Here is a 19,142-nt window from a genome sequence, read left to right as displayed (position 1 = left end):
GATGAAAATGCATGTATACAAGTCACCCAACAGGAGGAGCAGAGCCCAGCATGCAGAATGGTCCCTAAGCATCCCTGGAAGCAAACACCGTTCTTCATTGCCCCATTCTAGCTTGTTTTTAAAACTCAGCTGTATGATGAAGAATTACTGCCAGACTCTAAGTAAAAAGGGGTCTCAGGTAAAACATCAAGGCCGTTGCCTGGATTTAGAGCAAAAGGTGAATGCCTCCTGGTTTCATTCAGAATTTGAGCATCCACAGATTAGCTTCCCTCCCTGAGTCAGACCACCTTATCTGATCCAACTGTCAAATCTATAAGCAAGCCCCACCCCCAGACTTATTTATTACTGTTTGCTGGGTCATCATTTGTTTTGTTTTTAAAGATGAAGAACTTAAAAATAAACTTTAAACATGATAAAGTCCTAGAGAGTAAATTATAACCTTCCTAAGTTGTCTTTACCTGCCTGATAGTATTTATCAAACTATGCACTTATATCTACTGTAACAAAAATAAATATGAAATAATTACAAATAAATAGTATTTTTAAATGTACAGGACCTATATAAAGAAAATAGTATTTACTAAGGTACAAAATAAAGGATTTCAATAAACGGGGGATATATACCATGTCCCTGAATGGGAAAAATTTTCATCATCTCCAAGTCAGTCTAAAATGTAACAATGGAATGCTAAACAAAAATCTAAATTTGTAATTTCACAAAATAACAGTAAAATATATCTGGAAGCATGTTGCACTAGACTAATGTGTATGTATTACACATGTAAAACTTACATTTTACACATGTAAAAATGCAGATGGACATTTGCATGGCTAGATATTTAGATATTTAAAGGTAAAATAAAAACATGTCGATGAAAACAACATGAGTGTGGCCCTAAAAGACAGAAGCAGCAGCATGGAATCACATGGTCCACAGTGGTGGTTCACAGGGAAAACTCTGAGACAGACATTTGTTGGAAATAAATGTTTGCTTAACAGTGAAGAACATGCCTGTACTTCTGTGTACCGTGTGGGAACCCAGGGACAGCAGTGGGCATTGAGAAGCACCCAGCTGGGGTCCATGTCCCAGCGAGATGCCTTCAGGCCATAGCAGCTGATGAGAGCAGCCTGTGTGCAGCCCCTTCACCTCGGCTTACTCAACACTCCATTTTCTTTAATCGTCACCTGCTGCTAATATTTTATAAGATAGATGCCCAGTCAAAACCTTGATTTGCTCTAGTTTCTCCTCTACTATCAAAATATTCTTGAAACCAGTGAATCATTTCTGGATGTAAATTCACAGACACTTCACTCTAAAGACCTCTCCTTGGCTGGGTCTAGGATGAAGATGGATTTACATAAAAGACAGGAAGGATTGTGTTGGACTCCATAGTTAACCACTTTAAAACAAGTTACATTCCGATCTCCTGATGTAACACAATAAAATCCACGTATACAGAAGATTAAAATGCCAACAATGGGACCATAAAAGAATAGGAAAAACAATATTCATGCCATCTGGGAATGGAAATGGTCTCTCTGAGTCTATCCCAATGCTAGGCTCAGAGTCTCTGCTCAAAAACTGCTTTTTGAAAGATAAATTAATAAATTGTCAGACAAACCACAGAGAAACATATAGATAACCTCAACTCCATTTGAATTTAAGGTATTTGTGAGTCAAAAAAAAATTAAATTACAAGACAAATGATAAAAAGAAATAGGGATTAATGATGCATTATGTGGTAGATGTGGGCTTGATATCCTTTATACAGAGAATTCTTAAAAATTTTTTACAAGTCAAAATAAGATGATCACTCTCATGGGGGAGAAATGAACAACAGAAACTATCAAACATATTTAAACATTTTCCAAATGTATTTCCCTTGTCAAACATAGGGTAAACTTTAAAAAATGATTAATTTCACTAGTAATCAAAGGAACAGATAGAGCCTCTCCACTTGGTGGAAACGGCTTCTCCTAAGAAGGTAATACCCAAGGCTCCTCAGATCCTGCACTCTTCATTCTAGAATTAAAATAAATACCAACCAGCACATTCCTGACAAGAAATGAAACAAAAATCTTTAAAGTTACATTCCCTTTTAACCTAGAAATTCTAGAAATTTTCCCCAGGGCAAACTATTAAGGGCATGCACAAAGTTCTGCCCACAGAGATACAAAGTATCCTTTACAATACCATTGGAACGGAAACAACTGAAATATCTAACACTAGGGAATTGGTTAAAAAAGAAAAACCCAGCAACTATGATGAGGCATCTGTATGGCTAAATGCTAAGCTACTGTTTACCATCGCACAGAAGAGCTCATCACTGACTTTGAAAAATACAGTATTTTGTCACCGAAAAATCACATCAAAAGCAGTTTGTTCTGCATTCTCCCATTTTTTTTGTGAGCCAAAAATACGTATTATTTTAGTTCATGTTATTTTTGAGTTTTTCGATAATTCCATGTTAATTATATAGTTCTTAAAAATTAAAAGCAGTGACAACTGGAGTGGTTTTTCGAGGGGAGACAGAGATGCTCCCAGAGACTCCCAGAGCCCCATAAACGAGCCCAGAGGTGTGATGCTTCCCGCGGGTCCCCTGGGCTTCATCACACTTGAAGGCATGGCTCGGAACACCCCGGTATGAGTTCTGGCTGCTCCGTCGGCCCGTCTGTTGTCAAGGCTAGTCATTTATTCAAGATGTTCCTTGCGGAAGGCTTCCATACTCAGGAGGAAAAGAAGTGGCGTGTGAATTTTTCAGACAAAGTAAGGATATGCTTCCTAACGAGGGAGTTGAGCTCTGGAGCAGTGGCAGACATCTCTCAGTCTAACAGGCCAGCCTGCTTTGCAGAGGAACTGTACGGCAAATGGTGGATTTATTCATTGTCCTTTTGTCCCCAATCAGCTGATATTTGTTACTGTACCACAATGTTCAGATGGCCAGGATTCCCAGAAGACCAATAAAGTCTTTTTGGTTGCCTTAGTAGCTGATATAAGTAGGATGTGCCCATGAAGAGAGCCATGGTGAAGTATCAGTGAGCAAAGCCTGGCTCAGGTCTGGTTGGTGAGGGTTAGACGGGGGCTCTGCAGCCGACTGTCTGGGTTCATCAGCACATGCTATGCCCAATAGCCGTGTGACCTGGTGGAGGACTGCTCTGTGCCTCAGTTTTCTCATCTGTAAAATGGGGATCATACTAGTTCCTACCTCTTAGGAGTTGCTGTAAAGAAGAACTAGACCAGCATATGTAATAGACCTAGACAGTCCCTAAAGTTTACTGAGTCTTTTGAATGTATAATGTTGACAGTGATCAGTGGCTCCAGAAAGCCATACCCTTGCCCATTCTAGCTGGGAGGCTGTTTTTTTTTCAGTTTATTCCAGCCCCTGCAGGCTTCCCGAGGCACATATCCCAGTGCTCAGCACAGCATGATATCCAGGGTCTCCCCTGAGTATTATCAAGGGGCATTCCACATCCATCTCCCCTGGGGCACCTGAAAGTGGGTTTGTTGGTATGGAGGGGAATGGTACTTCTGGAAGAGGTGGGGAGCATTTTATATAGAACCACAAACACAGACCTTCTCAGGGACCTGAGAGAGCCTGTGAGTGTGGACACCACACTGGGCTGTGGATGTCATCGCAGCTGAGCTGTGCCTGTCAGGCACAAAGTCTGGCTGACACAAGTGCTGAAGCCAAGAGCCAGTAGGAATGAGTCCCCCAGGGAAGAAATGTAACCGAGTATATATTATCAGCCTCTTTATATCTTCCACCTGGTGCTTTGCGTATGACACATAAAGACCATAAATTACAGAGACCACAGTCTGGATGTAGCTCAGAGTTGATTCAGTTCCCATTACCTCCCACTTGTGTTCATACAGATAAACTGGACTCCATTTGAATTTAAGGTATTTATAAGTCAAAAAAGTTAAATTACCAGACAAATGATGAAAAGAAATTGGAACAAAGCATCCTGTTTTAGTCCTTCTGTTATAACACATCACCACTGCTTGAGTGGCTTACAGACAACAGAAATCTATTTCTCACAGCTCTGGAGGCTGGGAATCCAAGATCAGGGTGCCAGCACAGCTGGGTTCTGGCGAGCCCTCTTTCAGGTCGCAGACAGCCAACTTCTTGTCATATCCTCACCTGGCAGAAAAGAGGCTAGGGAGCATTCTGGGTCTCTCATATAAGGCACTAGTCCCATTCATGAGGGTGCCGACCTTGTGCCCTCATTGGCTTCCATAGGCCCTACCTCCCAGTGCCAGCATATCAGGGGTTAGGATTTCACCCTGTAAATTCTGAGGGGACACAAACATTCAGTCCCAAACCCCTCCGACCTGACTGCCCTGTTCATTCTAGTCTTTCCCACCAATCAGTCCTTAGTAAACAAGGTCGTGGTCATATCATCCCTGTGTTTGGAAACCAATAGCCTTCTAGGATAAAGTCAGAATCTTCAACCTGCCAAGAAAAGTTGCCATAATCCAGCCTTATTCTTCCCATCTTCATTGCTGCCTTCCCCAGCACCACACCTCCTTACGTAACCCTAACCCTGTCCTGCAAGCTCCACCCTCACGCTTTATCTGCGGCCTTCCTTCCTCTCATTTCCCATCCCCCCGTCCGGAATCAGGTTTCTTTAATAGTCTTGTTCAAGATTTACCTTCTTCATGAAGCTTTCCCTTCCCTAACTATACTCTGAAAAAATCTTCACAAACAGTTGATGTACCCTCAGCAATTATAAATACACATATTTATTATTTCATTCAAAATATCTATGGAACATCTATTGTGTGCAAGTACTATTGTTTCAGACCCACCTCCATATCTCCATAATTCCCCATTATAAGGGACTCATTTATTTATCCAGTAGATGCTTATTGAGTGTAAGCACTGGTAGACAAAGAGGAATCTTTGTTACCCATCATCATCACGACATAGTGTGTTAGAAGGGACAAGACATTCACATAGTAATTATAACACAACATAGAAGAAAGTGGTACATGCCCCCAAGAAATTACACAGCATGAAAGAGCTCATGGGAGAGACTGCCTGAAGCTGATGGGATTGAAGCTTGTAATGGAAGAGGTAGCCTTTCAGCTCTTCTTGAAAGATGGATAAGAACTGAGCAAATGGCAAGGGCAGAAGAGACACATTCCAGGGAGAAAGAATCAAAGCATGAGAAAGTGATGCAACTCAGTGGAAAGACCAGCAAGAGGCTGTGTTCTGGGGCTATCCTAAGAAGGTCATGGGCAGGAAAGCAGGCAAGGGAAGGCAGAGGACCCCCAGCATGTCCACTGTTCTCCAGAGGGCCATGACCCACAGCCCGGAAGCAGTACCCCTCATGACAGTCCCCAGAAAAGGGCAGTTGCTGCTTAAACTCGTGGTCTCCTGTGTCCTATGTCCCTAGCAGTGTGGTCAGCTATGGCTAGGCTGCACGCACTGATCTGATGATGGTTTTGAGATGAAGGAACAGAGGGGCTGCAACAGGAACCCAGAAGATTGCCATCAATGGGGACAAGTGAGGCTGAGGAAGAGCTGCATGGCTCTGGGCTGAGTAGAGGTCATCCTTCGCAGAGGAGCATGGGGTAGGCGTGAGTAGAGATTCTGTAGATTAGAAACTGTAAAGGCTTTGCTCCAAGTATCAGCCATTTTTTACCAGTTTACAACTTAAGAGAACTTAAGAGTCCCTGGAAATGCTGTCCAGCTCTGTCGTTGGTGGGGCAGATGAGTGTCTATTTGCACATTTGAACAAAGTGGCCATATAGTGCAGACCTCCAGAGCACTGTATTTGCAGTGTGTAGATGTGAGTTTGAATCCAGGGTCAGCCACATGATTTTCTGTGTAACCTTGGACAACTCAATGTCATCTATAAGATGTGAATGACCTGACAGAATTGTCGTGAGGCTTCAGTGATGTAATACTTTTAAATTACTCAGCCCAGGAAGGGTTTGATAAAACAAACGGTAGCTGATAGGAAAAAAGATGACCGTCTTTGCCCAAACAATAGAACTCCATTTTACTGGGAGAGCAGTGTGTGTGGTTTCTTGGACTTGACACCAGGCTTAGACTGTCCTCCAGTTGGTATTGTAATATAAAGAACAAATATGAATATTGAAAATGGACCCAGATCACAAAGAAATTCACTTCTTAAAGGGAAATGTGATACCAGGTCCGATACACTCATAGCTCATGGTAGTTACAGGACAGATGCAGATCCTATGGTGACCTACTTTTGATTTGGGATATTCTGAGGTTTCCCCAAAGACTATAGACTCTCTAAATATCAATCACCCCTCTGTTCTATTTATTCCAGCTGGAGTCACCTTTTGTAATATTGAGCCACTTTGTGTCATCCAGTAGATGTGTTGGGTGCCTAGATGGGGTTTGGGAAATTATAGGATCAGGTGCCTGTGGGAGGAGAGTCTCAAATTTGCCATAGAAACTCACACCAATCCCACTTCTGAGAGAGCCCACCTGACATGCCAGCTTGGCCCAGGGATAGAGATGAAGACCATCCCACCACTTCCCAATCCATCTCCTCGCGCACCTGGTACTCATACCCTAGCCTGACCCCAGGCCATTCAGGGCATTTCAAGGTTGACTGTCCATGGGTAGGATTTAAACAGCTCTCAGGGATATGCCAGAATCCTTGTTGCCAGGAGGAGGATTAGTCCTCTCCAGCCTAGGGGTGGTAAATCCTCCTTTTGGGGTGATCGCAAGAACCACTAGCAGAATAAACACAGCTCCAGTGCCTCCCGGCTCAGGCCAGCCTAAGCTGTCCAGAAGAAGCGAATCGCAGCAGGTGACAGGTAGCTCTCTAGGGAATCTAAAGTTTGTCTTTTTAAGTGGATCTGGCAGAAAACACATTGTTTTCCTGGGTACATGTGACATCCCATGTGCTGCCTTTTTTTTTTCCAGGCAGAATTGAAAATGAACATCCTTGGCAGAAGTGGGGAGGCAGAGCAGGTCCTCATGGGAGGCACTAGCACAAAGCCAGACTCTCAGGGGTGGGACACTGGGGCTCCTGGTCAAAGCCTCTGAAGCGAGAGGAGGTAGACCAAGACAGAGAGGAAGGGAGAATGGACAGGATCGCAGGGACGGGCAGCCTCACAATGTCCCTGGCAATCAAGTCAGCTTGGGAGGAGTCCCACCTCCTGACACAATGACTCACTGGTCTGCCTCTTTATATCAACCTTTTCATGCCACCAAGATTAAAAGGATTGTGTTAGGATGAATTAGAGTGACAGCAAAGGTTGTCACGAAGAAGTGCAAAGGATGGATTGGATTTGAGTTTGGAAAAGGGGGATGCCTTACTCCTCTGTATGTTCATACTCAGATGCATAAAATATTACAACCCACATGTCTGGCGACAGGCCCAGAAAATCTGCCACTCTGAGCCTGAAGGAGAGGGTAGAGCACACAAAGAGAGAAAGTAGGACAGGCAATCAAGTACCATCACCATGTTCTCCTGCCCATTTTTGGCTGCCTCAAGATCTGATTCATTTACTCATTCACTTATCACTCAGAAAACTATACAAGTGCCTCCAAGAAGCTCAGCCCCAGGATTATTTTGTTAAGACAAATACAAAAGTAATGTGATCGATCTCCATCATCAGAAATGTTCCTTGCATTAATAGCTGGGGAAAGGTGCCTTACATGCAGAATTTAATCATCTTTGAAAGAGTAAATGAATGAGATAGAAAAGCAAAAAAGCAAAGTAATGTTGATTAAGCACCAAATGCAAATGGTGGTGGTACTAAATGCTTCAGAAGGGCAAGGCCCATCCTTGTGCACTGCAGGACCTGAGGATGGCTTCATGGACAGGATATGAGTTTTACCTTCAAGGATCGGAAAGGGTTGGGGGAAGCAAGGAGAAGAGTGACCCAGATGGGAGATGTTCCCCAGCAAAGCACCCAGGTGGTGATGGGTGTTGGGAAGAGTAGAGGGAAAACAAATCCCTATAAGTCAGTGCTGTGTGGGGTGAGTTGAAATGGGCCTATGCCTTGGGCAGCTTTGAAAATTGCAATGACATCTAGCATTTTCAAAGTCGGGTCCAGATGCCAGTTGCAGAAGTACCACCCAGCATGCTTTTAAAAATGAATCCTGGGCCTGTCTCCAGTCACCTAAATCATAATTCATGAGATGGAGAAAGAGCCCAAAATTGTTAATGAGTTCCTCAAGTGAATCTAAGGTATACCAGTTAAAAAGCCTTGGCCTTAGGCATCTAAGTTTTAACCTATTGGTCGTTTTAACACTTGCAAGCTAAAGGCCAGGACACAGTAGCATTTAAGAAGGACTGGCCTCCGGAAGATGACTGGTTAGCCAGAGACGGATAAGATTCCTCAAGGGAGGAACAACCTAAGACAGGCACAGTCGTAGGGGGGCCATCAGGTGAGAAATTGGGGATCAACAGAGGTGAGGCTTAGAACCTCACCTCCCCCCCGCCGTTTTGAGAGAAATCTTCTGCATCCGTGGATGTATTATTGCCCTTGTCTAGCTTGGATTAACACATAGTCTACAGGCACACACCTGATCATCTACAATTGCTCTCTTACAACACTAAACTATGTTTTCTACCTTTATCTTGCATCTACCTACCACTTCAGCATTTTATTACAAAAATAATAATAATAATAATAATAATAATAAAGGGAGAAATGTGGGATCCACATAAAAATCAAACTAATATTCATATTTGACCTGATTGTTTTTAGTTATTAATGCGTGATCAAAACCGAAAGTTTCTGTGATGACTGCCCTTGTACTGTTCACCATGTAAGAACTTATTCACTATGTAAGAATTTGTTCATCATGTAAGAACTTGTTCGTTATGCTTCAGAAGATTGGAGACTGACGAGAATTAGGCTTGGGGTGGATTAATGATTGTGCATTGAGCATTGACTCCCCTATACAGAATTTTATTGTTGTTAACAATCATTTGATCAATAAATATGAGAGATGCCCTCTCAAAAAAAAAAAATTTAATTCACTCAAAAAAAAAAAAAAAAAGAAGTACTGGCCTACCTGGAGTCTTGCCAGGGGGGCTCAAAGGGTCAGAGACTCGGGGCAGAGGAAATCAGGAGGTTATCATAGCAATTCCAGGGCGTGGTGATGAGGCCCAAGCCTTCAGACTGTCTGTAAGCAATATGCATATTATGTCTTCATTTTGTAGTCTCAGTATCCCATTGATCAGTCATCATTTACATCTTTGGATATTATTTGTATCTGCAACCTTCCTGTGACTCAGTAAACAGAAACTGTTTCTGCTGTGTCTGTCACTGAATTACCACAGGAATGTCCAATACCGAATGAATCTTCTCTTTCATCCTCTCCCCATTCTAACACACAGACACAGAACTGCGTGCATAAACATATATGCACGCAGTTCATTTGCTCCACAGAGAAAACTAGCCGCTTCCCTTCTCAGGTAAACCAGGCACCAGTGTGAGGACACTTCCTCTCAGCACCAGCAACCTCCCAGCTGCAGACACAGGGGGCCATTCCGATTCTAAGAGACCTTATCACGACAGGTGGTCCACGTGTTCTCTTGCTTCCCGGCTTCCTTCAAGCAGCCCTGGATCTCAGATAGAGATTGTTATGTCACTTTGTGGTCTTGTGGCACATCGATCAATGAGTCCTGAGTGCTAATTAATTGGTACGTTATTCAGCTCCATCCATCAGGAGGCTGATGGCCCTGACGGGGCACTGTGCCAAAACCCAGGACACACTGAAGGGATGGTGGGGAGGAGGGAGGAAGACTGGTGGTAATTGAGGGAGTGCAGATGTGATCCATTGATAAGTCCAGGGAGAGACAGGACGCCAAATCTAAGAGACTGTATACACATCACTGTAGAGAGGAGCTCCAGGCAGAATCATGACATCCTTAACCTGCCTATTCTTTGTCACCAATTCCACTCTTCTCCTTTCCACATCAACACCTAGCTGCCCACACACCCAAAACTGCATTACCTAGAACTCCATCTTCCCAAACCCCCATAGACCATCTTTGAACCACAGGACGCTTCCTCCATTTGACTCTTCTGCCCACTCCCCACTCTCCTCAGTCTCCCGGATGCTGACCTTTAGGATCACTTCATTGGGCTCTTTTGTTTTGTGGATGCTAGTTGGGTAAATGGGAATCCTGGAGAGAGATCACAGGATGGAGGAGAATGAAGTCAGGGTGCTTGTTTCCCACACTATCTCCCAGTACACTCATGGGGGCTTGGCTGTGTCCCCCAACCAAAGATCGGGAGGCCCTGTCTACACAGCTCTACCTGCTTTGGGCTCCAGAAGCCACTCCCTCCCTTCACCTTCAGGCCCAGTTTGGATAAAGCCCCTCCACCCTCACCCATCCCAAGGCTCTGCACTGTCCCTTATGGGTTCCCTACATTCTGCTCACACCTCTAAAACAGTCCCTTTATTAATGCCCTCTGGAAATACCCAGTTGGATGTGTATCTGTTTCCTGACTGTGTCTGGGTAAAAAAAAATCCCCATGTCAAATAACTCATAAAATTGGTTGTTTATGGTTAGACTTCTCAGAGCCTTTAACATATATGGTGAATATGTAAGAGGAAAGACACAGTCTTAGAATCCAAAACTTATCTGACCCAGAACCACCCTCCATTCTCCCTCCAATCCCACAATTCAGAGTATTTCAAGGAAGCCCACTCTATACCAGCAGCTAAAGGCAGCTAGTAAAGGGGGGACAGAGACACCAGAAAATGCATAGCTCTGTGGAACTTCTTCTGGAGAAAACAAGGAGATTTTGTAAATAGCACACAAGCTTTCCAACAGTGAGGCATCATGAAAAAATACAACCTAAGATCTAGTCTTTTCTCTGCCACCAATGTTGTGATATCGGGCAGGCCACATCTCTTCCGTAGGTCTCTTTCCTCACCTGTGAAAAGAAGGAGCTGAACTGGATCAGTAGATTTTAAGTTTAGAGCAACTAAAACTGCTTCTTCAAATGAAATCTTAGGCAGAAGCCCCATACAGAAACCAGATGGAAACCAAGCTGCTCAAGGCAGGATGGGACAGTGGGGCAGCGCTGAAACACTGCCCATTGGACTCTGGCACACCGTAGCCCTCGAGGTACTTGCAAGGAATCCACGAGATTTCCTGAAGCCAGATTTGGAGACACTATTCCTGAACCTGAGCTTATGGCAAGGCTGGCAAAAAGCCCCACATGGAATCTTCATTTCTGAAAATATGTCAGTTTTTAGCAACAAGTAATTCTGTTTGTCTCAGGGTAAAGGAGCTTTGGAGCCTAGTATATGCTCCCAAGTAGTGTCCTTAGTAGCAAAAAACTTTTCCTAGCCAATATTCTATTAAAAATGTGTGGATGAGTATAAATGAGATCTCATTCTGCCTGGATATAAAATGTTTGGCCTAAAATATATTTGGGAGTTCACTGATTCCCTAGTGTTTGAAAACACCTTCAAGCTGCCGAGGGACCAAGGACCCAGTCAAAGCTCTCGCTTCCTCTCTTTCTCCCTCCAACATTTTGGCTGAGCACTGAAGTCTCCAGGCTGTTTGGGAGACTCCACCAGCCTGGTGAAGAAACAGCTGGGGAATGACCAGAGAGGGCAAGCCAACACCCAGGTAAAGCTGGCTGTGGTCCAGTGTGAAGTTTAGCAAGTTTCCTCGTAGTGCAATGACAGAGTTGGACTAAACTGATAGAAAGAGCTATTTCAGTTCCATAGAGACAGGCAAGAAAACATTCAACAATCTGAGAAGTGCTTGTGCTTGAAAAATTGCTGAACTTCAGGTAGCAACGGTGAGCGCTTCCGACATTCTTGCCTGGGGCTCCTCCGAGCATTCCCACATCAGTCAGCACAGAGGCTCTGTGGCCAGGCTGTGAGTGCTGGGCACTGGGCTGCTGTTAGGCCAAAAGGGACTGCCTGCACTGGGAGTGTTGGTGACACTCTTGCCTTCTCACCATGTACAGATGATCATCAGTACAACTAATGGCTGACTTCTCATCTAAAGCAACAGCCAGAGGCATCTGGGAAGACCTATTCGACATGCTCAAAGAAAACCTGTTAACCAAGAATTCTATGTACAGTGAAATTAACCTTCAAAAGTGAAGGTGAAATAAAGACATTCTCAGATTAACAGACTGAGAAAATTCATTGATCACAGATCTGACTTATAAGAAATAAACACTGAAGAAACTTCACAGGCTAAAGGGAAATGGATGTCAGATGGTAATTCAAATTCACAGGGGAAGTGAAAAAACACCAGAAATGATAAATATGTGGTTCATGTGAGAGACTCTATACACATATTTGTCTCATGTCTTGACTTTTTTAAGAGAAATTTTATATTTCAGTAATTTTAATACTGTTGGGTATACATATATATGGATGGACGGATAGATGGATAGATAGATATATAGATAGGTAGGTATATAGGTAGATAGACAATAGGTAGGTAGGTGGATAGATAGATAGATAGATAGATAGATAACATGCATGACAATGGTCGTACAATGGAGGAGTGTTCATTGGAGCAATATTGGAGCAGTTCCCAGGGACAAGAAGAATGTAATAAGTTAAGATACATATTATAATCCCTAGAGTAACCACTAAGAAAAAATATTTTTTTAAATACAGTAAAAATGTCAAAGGAATTAAAATAGTACAGTATAAATACAGAGATATACCATGATCATGGATTGAAAGACTCAACAGAAGAAGAATGTCAATTCATTCCTGTGAACATCCTTGCAAGATGTTTTACAGCTACACAGAATATTATCCTAAAATTTATATGAAAACACAAAGGAACTAAAAGAGTTGAAATAATTTTTTAAAGGAAAAATAAAGTGGGAGGGATCAATCTCCTCAATTTCAAGAAATATCATGTATCTACAGTAATCAAGGCTCTGTCTAGTATTGGCAGAGGAATGGCCACATAGATCAATGGAATGGAATAGAAAAACCAGAATTAGACCCACATAAATACGTCCAACTGATATTATTAAAAACAGGAAAAAGCAATTAAATGGAAGAAAGAGAGCCTTTTTAAGAAGTGATACTTGGAGCAATTGGGCATCTGTAAGCATGAAACCAAAAATAAAAATAAAGATAAAACAAAAGCTTCGTCCTCAACCTAAGTCTCATACCTTATCTAAAAATTAACTCAAAATGGATCATGGACTTAAATGTAAAACATAAAACTATAAAACATTTAGAAAAACAATAGAATATTCAGCATCAAAGGCTAGGCAAAGAGGTTTTAGACTTGACACCAAAAGCACAATCTATAAAAGAAAAAATTGATACATCAGACTTCATCAAAATTAAAACTTTAGTTCTGCAAAACAACCTGTTAAAAGGATAACAAAACACACTAAAGACAAAAAGAAAATATTTACAAACCGTATATCCTACAAATAACTATTATCTAGGCTATAAAAAGAACTCTCAAACTTTAACAGGAAAAATGCAAACAACCTGATTAGAAAGTGGGTGACAGTAATCAAGAGACATTTCACTGAGGAAAATATACAGATGAAAAATAAGCACATGAGAAGATGTTTAACATCATTAGCCACTAGGGAAATGCAAATTAAAGCCACAATAAGATATCATTGCACAGCTATCATAGCTAAAAATCGCTAAAATAAAAAAAAATAGAGACAACACGAAATGCTGACAAGGATGTGGAGAAACTGGATTACCCATTCATTGCTGGTGAGAATGTGAAATGGTATGGCCACTTTGGAAAGCAGTTTAGCAGATTCTTTAAAAAATTCAACATGCAACAACCATCGAATCCAGCTTAGTTGTGCTCCTAAGCACTTATTCTGGGAAGATGAAGACATGTTGACAAAAGCCAGCACATGAATGTTAATAGAAGCTCTATTCAACATCACAAAACTGAAAACATTCCAGAGATCCTTCAACAGAGGATGAACTGCAGTGTGTTCATCCTATAGAAGAATACTTACTATTCAGCAATAAAAAGAAATCACCTATAAATACACTCAGCAATGTGGATGAATCTCCAGTGAATTATGCTTGATGAAAAAATACAATCCCAAAGGTTACATACTATGGTTCCATTTATATAACATCCTTGACATGACAAAAGTATAGAAATGATGGAAGGTTAATGGTTGCCTGGGGTTAAAGAGTGGGTGGCTGATGGAAGGGAGTGTGGCTATGAAAGGGCAACATGAGGAATCCTGTGTCTGTGCTTTGACTGTATCAATGGCAATATTCTGGATCTGCTTTAGTACTATACTTTTGTGAAATGCTACACAAGATAGATCTGTGTTTTTTCTTACAGTTGCATGTGAGTCCACAATTATCTCAAAGTAAACATTTTAATGTTAGTAAATGATACAATAAAGGAAACATTAATTTTACTTATAAATCTGTGCTATGGGCAGGACTCAGTGGGTATAGCTCATCTCTACTCCACTTGTTTATGCCTGGGCAGCTAGAAGCCCAGGGGCTGGAATCATCTGAAGCCTTACTCACGTCTGACAGTGGATGCTGGTTGTTGATGGACAGCTGGAGCTGTCAGCTTTTCACATAGTCTTTGCACATACCCTGAACTTCATTGCATCACAGTGGCTGGGATCCAAAGTTGAGTGTGCTGAGAGAGAGAGAGAGAGCAGGTGAAAGCCGTATCTCCTTTTGCCACCTAGCCATGGAAGTCACGCCATGTCACTCCTCGGAGGCAGTCCCAGAGCCCTCCAGCTTCAAGAACAGGGAGAATACACTCTGTCTAATGGGAGAATGAGAAGGTTCTGGCTGAGCATGTGCAACTAGAAATATAGCTGTGGCTATTTTTGTGAAATGTAACATGTCATAGCCTCTTAAGACTGATGTTTTCTATTCCAAATCTGTAAAACTTCCCCAGCTACCTAGTTTACATGACTAAATTGCTCCCTTATAATGATTCTTAATTTCTGGAGAAGGATCTCAAATTGGCCCTCTTGAGTCAGGTGTTCACACCTGGTCACATCAACCATGGGCTGTGTGGAGGGGAGTAAGGTCACAGCAGCTACTGCAACAGGGAGGTGGAGAGAAGGCAACAGAAGGCAGGGAAGTTTTCTGAGCAGGAGGACCCACTTTTAGCCAAAGCACATAAGGTAAATTTTCTTTAAAAACTGTTTGCTCTGTCAAGAGACAATATGAAACAACATGGCACAGAAAGGTTAGCTATTACAGAACAGGCAGAGTTTATCAGGCAAATACAAAGCGAAAGCTGGGTTGGTAGTATAAATATCAGCTCAAGAGGACTTAAAGGCAAAAAAAGGCATTAAATAGGACAGAAAGGGTTATTTAATGTGGATAAAGCATGCAAGCCACAAAGAAGACATGAGCATATGAACCTTTTTGTGCTGAATAATGCAGCTATGGAACATGTAAAACCAATTCTATCACAAATACAAAGAGAAAATAACAGGAACACACAGGAGCAGGAGACCTTCATACACCTCCCTCAGTCTTTGACAGATTAAGTAGGCAAAGAATGAGTTAGGATAGAGAGGAACTGAATAATGTATTTCAATTGTCTGACTTAATAGATATATGTCAATTCTGTACTCTACAGAAAGAAAATATACCTTTTCTGTAAGAATTCCTGAAACATTTATAAAAGTCAATCATATATTAGCCCACAAAGGAAATCTCAATAAAAGCCAAAATAGCAGAAATTGTGCAGGCCCTGTTCTGTGACCACAATACAATAAAACAAAATTAAGGGCAAAACTTCATGCCAACAGACCTAAACACTTTGAAATTTAACAACACTCCACTAAGAAACTTGGGTCACAGAGAAAATTGAGGCTGCAGTTAGAGAATGTTAGGATACAACGACGGTAAGAACATTGCACACCGTCGCTCATGAGAGAGCACCAGAGACAAACTCAGAGCTAAAGAGCCTTACATCGGTAGCAGAAGAGAGTGAACATAAGGGACTGAGGACTCAGGCCAAGAAAATGGGAACAATAACAGTGTAAACCAAAGAAAATTAGGAGCCAGAAATTACCAACTCAAAAAGCATACAGTAATGATTTGAAGACAAGAAAACCCTGAAAGGCATAAAAGGTAGTTCTTTTAAAAAAATATAGCAATGAATAAATTGTCAATCCAGAAAACATTAACTCAGAAAATTAATAAGGAAAAGGATGTAATTTCACATATATAGGGTTTTTATTGAAGTTCTGTTATAATTTTAAGCTAATAAAAATGCTCAGTGGATTTATTTGAGAAAAATATAAATTAAAAACTAAACTTAGAATTAGAAAACTTGGATGAATCAGTGTGTCAGGTGAATGTTGCCAAGTCGAGATGCAGATGATCATGTGTGATAATTAAGGATGTGGGCTCTAGCGCCAGCCTGCCTGGGCTTACAGACCAGTTTCGTGTGTTGGGCCAACTATTCAACCTCTCCAAACCTCAGTTTCTTAACTCTAAACTGGCAATGATAATATCTGTCTCCTAGAGTTGTCATGCAGTCAACAAAATAACAAACCAGCCCCCTAACACCTTGTTAAGACTCCCAAAAAGGCACCAGATGTTTTTACTAATGCATTCAATCAAACTTCCAAAGAACAGATATTTCATGTGCTGTATTAATAGTGTCCAGGTCTACAGAAAGATGGAATGCTATTCACCTGACTTTACAAAATCATGACCTTAATATAAAAACCTGACATATTAGCACAAAATGTACAAATTTTCTTTGGGAATATATGTGAATTAAATAAAACATAAGCAAACAGTGCTGTAATGAAAGAGTAAAAGATCAAAATCAAATAAGGTATTTCTCAGAAATAGATGAGTGGTTCACTCTGAGGCAATCTATAATCCACTTCATCTCATTGCCAGCCAATAGGCAGTGTGTTGACCTAGAAGTGCTCTAAGTTATTTGCCTAAGGAAATGAGACATGGCCTCTTAAAGCTTTGTGTTCAGGGTGGTTCGGTGTAACATTATTGAACTTTTAAACAATCTAAATACACAGTAAGTCTATATATTAGATAAACATATGCTTAAATTACATGTAGAAATATACAATGGACTTTTCTATACAAAGGACTATTGTGGAACCACATAAAATATTTCAAAGATTTACAAATGTGAAAATATATTCAAGATGTGTTCTCCATTATGTATAAAGGAACAGATTAATAGGAGCATAAATAGCATGTTCACATATATAGAAACTACACATTTAATTGTTTATGTATATGTACATGTATATATGAACATTTAGGTTCTTTCTTTCCCTACTACAAAAATGCTGCAATGAATAACCTCACACATTTGTTATTTTGCACAAGTGTAAGGATCAAATCACCATATTTTCTCCATTTTAAGATGTAATCTGATTCTCATTTGTGCATGATGAAGTATGCAAAAGGTTCATCACAATATTGTGTGTGTGTGTGTAAACAGATATACAGTAATTTATAGTGAGAGGGAAACAAAAGGAAATATAACAAAATGTTAGAATGGTTATTTTAGGACAGTTTTAATTTTCATCTACGTACTTTAATATTTTTCATTTAATGCCAATGTAGGAAAAAGATAAAATGTTAGCAAAATATTTGAAGTGATTCAAACAAAAGGAAATGCTTTGCACACAAAATATCCAGATTTAAGACATTTATCCTGTTTGTAAACTCATCTTTTATGTAAATTATAAGAACTACTTCAAATAAGGTATTAAGGGGTTTTTGACAGTGTCTGGAGATCGGCAGGCCAATAATATACATTCAAATAAAAATCATTGTGAAGTTTAGCTTTTAAAAGTGTTTGTGAAAGTGTTTAGCACACAACCTGGAGCCCAATGGTTACCAGGAGTTATTAAGTGAACCTGAATTACCCCCTTTCCTGGCAACACCTACACTCTGCAATGGCAGACTACAAGTGTTCTCTAACTGCCACTCCACCCTCAACCTGAGCTCTCTCATTTCTCAGGACTGTATCTTTGATGCATTCATGTTGCTTAAAGACAAATAAACCAAGAAATAACAGCAGAAAATACTAGTTTTCTTGTTGCCTCTGAGGACATGCAGAAAAACCCTGTCCTTTATCTGTCTGTCTGGATTTTCTCTTCTTGTCTAACCAAGCCCAATGTAGAGTTGATTCAACCTTTCCCAAGTGTTTTTTCCATAGATATAACTTAACTTTCTGTCTTGGGGAGAGAGAATGTCTTCATGTGAGGAATTCTGGCTTATTGCCAAAGCCACACCATACTGGATGGTATCCATGACTATTGAAAGTCTGGTCTGCACCAAAGGAGTGATACAATTATTCCACTGGTCTGGGAAATTTTGTCTGGTAGGAGTACATAGGATAATATGTCTTAGAAATGTTCAGAACTAAGAGAAATCTGGACTAAAAAAGATACATTGTGGGCCTGGATTTAGGAGATGCTTATAGGACCAGGATTTAGGCACTCACTGGATATGGAAGATTGAGGGAAATGGTAATGAATGACTGAAGTTTCCCATTCCAAGCCAGTGACACATTACTGTGGACAGAAGTTTTGAACTCTGGAGAATAAAATGAGCTCACTTAGGAACATAACGGTTTGGGCTGAGGGTGGGAATTTCAAAGGAATGTTCATATGTAGTTTAAAATCAAACCCTACAGACAGATGAACCTCAAGCCAGAGGTGTGGATTTGAGAACTCTTAATTTGGGCAAGAAAGTAGAGCCGCATCTTCATGAAGACACCTGAGCCTATGGAGCTCTGGTATTCAGACTAGAAGGGGAAGAGGGGTCTGTCTGATGGAGGGGCTGGAGAATGAGGAGCCAGAGGGTGAAATGCCAAGCATAGGGAAGACAGTGTCAACGAGAAGATGGAAGGAGATGGAAGTAGACCTTCTGGCCCTTATGATGTAGTTAAACCAAAGCAAAGGCCTCGTGTTTCCTCACCTCCTTGCCTTAGTTGAACTAGATGCAAGCACCCGGGAAAATAAAATACAATGTCGAGTCAAAGCAATAATACAATATTGAAGTGTGCTTTAGTAGTAAGCCAAATCTTCCTTCAGATTTAGAAGTCCTTAAAATGCCTTGAACTCTGGGCTTTGGCAACTATGACTATTAATTTTGCAGTTTGCTCAGTCTACATGGACTTTTGCATTATCAACTAAGAAAAATGCTTTGAAATATCAGGCT

The 19,142-nt window shown here is 41.1% G+C and overlaps 1 protein-coding gene across 3 annotated transcripts in view; it reads left to right on the top strand.

Moving 5' to 3' along the window:
- SHISA6 (shisa family member 6) overlaps positions 1 to 19,142 on the top strand; it is a 271,825-nt gene that overhangs the window by 243,253 nt on the left and 9,430 nt on the right. The gene's annotated exons all lie outside the window — the stretch shown is intronic.

Source organism: Manis javanica, chromosome 4 (assembly GCF_040802235.1).
Source record: "Manis javanica isolate MJ-LG chromosome 4, MJ_LKY, whole genome shotgun sequence".
Taxonomy (NCBI): Eukaryota; Metazoa; Chordata; class Mammalia; order Pholidota; family Manidae; genus Manis; species Manis javanica.
This window is presented reverse-complemented; position numbering and strand designations above follow the sequence as displayed.